The following is a 4846-nucleotide window of genomic DNA, read 5'->3' as shown; positions in this document are numbered from 1 at the left end:
ACAAATTGTGATAAGCACTTTGGAGGACATAAACTAGGGATCAGATAGGGAAGCTGGGAGAGGTGGTCAGGAAAGACTTCTCTGAGGAGGTGATATTTGAGCTGTAACTTGAAGGATAAGAATAAAGCAGTCGGGTGAGGGCAAGAGGGAAATATTTCAGGCAGGGGGAACAGCAACTGGAAAGGGCATGGCTGTTCAAGGACCATGAAGAGGTATGAGGCTGGGGCAGAGGGCCCAAAGAGAAGCAACAGGAGTCTCAGGGGCCATGTCCATCCAGTAGGACTGGCGGGGACAGGGAAGGAGAAGAGTGAGTTTTATTTTAAGAGCAAATGAAAATCTTTGAAAGGTTTTTATCAAGAAAGTAACCAGATCTGGTTTCCATTTTTAACTGATCTGTCTGGCTGCTGTTTGGGGGCTACACTGAACAGCAGAGGCTGGAAAGTGAAGTAGGAATTTTTACAATAGTCCAGAAGTCCAGACCAAAGATGCTGCTGCCTTGAACTAGATGGTGGTGATGGTAACAGTGAGATATGGACAGATTTGGTGTATAGTTTTGAAAACAGGTATTACATGACTTGCTAGTGGTTTAAGTAAGTTTATCAGTCTGGGTGCTTTTGATTTCAGGTAACAGAAAATCTAAATATTAACTGTCTTTGAAAAATAAGCACAACTTACAGATTCACACAAATGAAAAGTGGAAGAGTGGAGGCTTCAGGCAAGGTTTGATCAGGGCTCCAGTTCTATTTTTCTGATTCTCAGGTCTACCCTTTCTGTCTCCCACTCCCTATGTGTCCATTTATCCTTATGCTAACTTTATTAATAACTGCAAGATGGCTCCAAGAACATATACATACATGACTGTGAGTTGGTTCTGTTCACATATAGGAGGAATAGAAGGAAGCAAGCACCATTCCAAACAACCATAAAACAAAAATCTTGAGTTGTGGCTGGATTGGACCACTTTTTTTTTTTAGATGTAGTCTCGCTTTGTCACTCAGGCTGGAGTGCAGTGGCATGATCTCAGCTCACTGCAACCTCCGCCTCCTGGGTTTAAGCAATTCTCCTGCCTCAGCCTCTCGAGTAGCTGGGATTACAGGTGCCTGCTACCATGCCAGCTAATTTTTGTATTTTTAGCAGAGACTGGGTTTCACCATGTTGGCCAGGCTGGTCTCAAACTCCTGACCTTGTGATCTGTCCACCTCAGCCTCCCAAAGTTCTGGGATTACAGGCATGGGCCACCTCAACCGGCCAGTTGGATGACTTCAAACAAATCCCTGTTTCCAGGAGAATTAACAAGATAGTTGGCTTAATACTCCCATCAATCCCCAGTTGCCAATGGATTGATTAGCTTAGCTTCGATGGGAGTTACTGGAAACAATCACCATAGATAAGGGAGTGACATTATTTTGATTAACTTGGACCAATAAAGGTAGGAATGTAGTCAGTCCTACACAAATGACAGTTGCTGAGTAGTGGGGGAGGGCAGAATGGATGCTGAAGAGAAAATTCCTATTTCCATCTGTAAATGAGGTAAGGTTTGAGGACATGGGAGTACATAAGGATGGTACCTAGGGTTTTGGAGGTGCCATATACCAAGATGAGAAAGACAAACCAGGCTTGGGGGAGAGTAAATACAGATGTCGCTTAGATCCTCAGGTATTTGAGTCTAGGGAGCATCCTCAGGTATTTGAGTCTAGGGGAATATGAGCAAGAGCTGAAGAGAGTTGTCCTGGGTGGAGTCACCCACATCACATGGCATCCTCTAGGTGTAGGACAGAGTGACAAACTTTCAGCCACTAACACAGTCTCTCCCTGACAGCTCAGGAGTCAGAAGAAAAACCCTGTGATGACAGGGTTAGAACTAGTGATTCTCTAAACCAAATAAAGCCATGAGCATCAATATTCTGCTACTAAAGGAATAAATGAAGATCTAAATGAATACATTACAATTAAACATCTTTTTCATGTCTTTTGTTTGAGCAATCCTCAGAACAATGAAAGAAAAGTAGCAGGAAGAGAATTTAGAATCCCATTTTTCAGATGAAGAAGCTGAGATGTGCACAGGTTATGTGGTACCTCAGATCCATCAGAGCCTGAGTTTGAAATTTGTCCTCTTGATCCTAAATCTAGTCCCCATGCCCTGCAGATCCAAACATCTATGATCAGATAAATCTGTTCCTGGAGACAATATATCTATAACCAAAGATACTCTGTGACTCAAGTCAGCACATGCTAAGACTTTTTCAGATGCTGTGGAAAGTGACTTAACAGGGAGGCAGCAGTTGAGACATAAAGAACCTTGGTCTCCTGGTGAGAAAAGACACCTACTTTGAAGTTCCAGCTTTACTGCTCCCACCCTGTGTGACTCTGGGTGAGTCATTGAATTTTTCTGGACTGCATTTTCATTTCTGATACGTTGGATTAGATCAGTTATTCTCAAACTTAAAAAAAAAAAAANAGTGCAGTGGCATGATCTCAGCTCACTGCAACCTCCGCCTCCTGGGTTTAAGCAATTCTCCTGCCTCAGCCTCTCGAGTAGCTGGGATTACAGGTGCCTGCTACCATGCCAGCTAATTTTTGTATTTTTAGCAGAGACTGGGTTTCACCATGTTGGCCAGGCTGGTCTCAAACTCCTGACCTTGTGATCTGTCCACCTCAGCCTCCCAAAGTTCTGGGATTACAGGCATGGGCCACCTCAACCGGCCAGTTGGATGACTTCAAACAAATCCCTGTTTCCAGGAGAATTAACAAGATAGTTGGCTTAATACTCCCATCAATCCCCAGTTGCCAATGGATTGATTAGCTTAGCTTCGATGGGAGTTACTGGAAACAATCACCATAGATAAGGGAGTGACATTATTTTGATTAACTTGGACCAATAAAGGTAGGAATGTAGTCAGTCCTACACAAATGACAGTTGCTGAGTAGTGGGGGAGGGCAGAATGGATGCTGAAGAGAAAATTCCTATTTCCATCTGTAAATGAGGTAAGGTTTGAGGACATGGGAGTACATAAGGATGGTACCTAGGGTTTTGGAGGTGCCATATACCAAGATGAGAAAGACAAACCAGGCTTGGGGGAGAGTAAATACAGATGTCGCTTAGATCCTCAGGTATTTGAGTCTAGGGAGCATCCTCAGGTATTTGAGTCTAGGGGAATATGAGCAAGAGCTGAAGAGAGTTGTCCTGGGTGGAGTCACCCACATCACATGGCATCCTCTAGGTGTAGGACAGAGTGACAAACTTTCAGCCACTAACACAGTCTCTCCCTGACAGCTCAGGAGTCAGAAGAAAAACCCTGTGATGACAGGGTTAGAACTAGTGATTCTCTAAACCAAATAAAGCCATGAGCATCAATATTCTGCTACTAAAGGAATAAATGAAGATCTAAATGAATACATTACAATTAAACATCTTTTTCATGTCTTTTGTTTGAGCAATCCTCAGAACAATGAAAGAAAAGTAGCAGGAAGAGAATTTAGAATCCCATTTTTCAGATGAAGAAGCTGAGATGTGCACAGGTTATGTGGTACCTCAGATCCATCAGAGCCTGAGTTTGAAATTTGTCCTCTTGATCCTAAATCTAGTCCCCATGCCCTGCAGATCCAAACATCTATGATCAGATAAATCTGTTCCTGGAGACAATATATCTATAACCAAAGATACTCTGTGACTCAAGTCAGCACATGCTAAGACTTTTTCAGATGCTGTGGAAAGTGACTTAACAGGGAGGCAGCAGTTGAGACATAAAGAACCTTGGTCTCCTGGTGAGAAAAGACACCTACTTTGAAGTTCCAGCTTTACTGCTCCCACCCTGTGTGACTCTGGGTGAGTCATTGAATTTTTCTGGACTGCATTTTCATTTCTGATACGTTGGATTAGATCAGTTATTCTCAAACTTAAAAAAAAAAAAAACTGAAGCAATCCTTAGGTCACTGGTTGAATTCCAACTGGAAGAAGGTGCCTTACACTTTGGCCGGGCGTGGTGGCTCACACCTGCAATCCCAGGACTTTGGGAGGCAGAGGCAGGCAGATCACTTGAGGTCAGGAGTTCAAGACCAGCCTAGCCAACATGATAAAAACCCATCTCCATCAAAAATACAAAAATTAGATGGGAATGGTGTGTGTGACTGTAATTCCAGCTACTTGGGAAGCTGAGGCCGGAGAATCACTTGAATCTGGGAGGTGGAGGTTGCAGTGAGCCAAGATCGTGTCACTGCATTCCAGCCTGGGCAACAAAGTAAGACTTCATCACACTCCATAGAAATGAAATAAAATAAATAAATAAATAAATAAAAGCATTTTCTTTGAGGAAAAGAACACACACACCAGGAAACATAAATAAATCCTAGCATAACTTCTCCTATCAAATGTTTAAGATGGTGAATGGGGATAATCCTCCACCCCCAGGACTATCATCCTGGAAATATTCAATGCACTCTGCTTTGCTTTCTAGGAGTCTCTGGGTTGCATCTCTTTCTAGGTAAGTCCTGAGATTGTCTGCCTTCTCCCAGTTCTAATGCCCCAACTTCTCCAGGAAAACGGCCTCACAGTCCCTCTCTTCACACCTGGCCAGTGCCACAGGCAGCAGGTGTTCTCTGTTCACAGTGTTGTTGCTGCATGATCTCCATGGAAGAGCACCTGTTGTTCAGCCTACCTGGGTTTAAAGAAGGCCTTTGTATGGCCGGGCGCGGTGGCTCACGCCTGTAATCCTAGCACTTTGGGAGGCCGAGGCGGGTGGATCACAAGGACAAGAGATCGAGACCATCCTGGTCAACATGGTGAAACCCCGTCTCTACTAAAAATACAAAAAATTAGCTGGGCATGGTGGTGCGTGCCTGTAATCCC

Source organism: Cebus imitator, unplaced genomic scaffold (assembly GCF_001604975.1).
Source record: "Cebus imitator isolate Cc_AM_T3 unplaced genomic scaffold, Cebus_imitator-1.0 Scaffold233, whole genome shotgun sequence".
NCBI lineage: Eukaryota > Metazoa > Chordata > Mammalia > Primates > Cebidae > Cebus > Cebus imitator.
The sequence above is the reverse complement of the archived record's forward strand: the minus strand, read 5'-3'. Positions refer to the sequence as shown.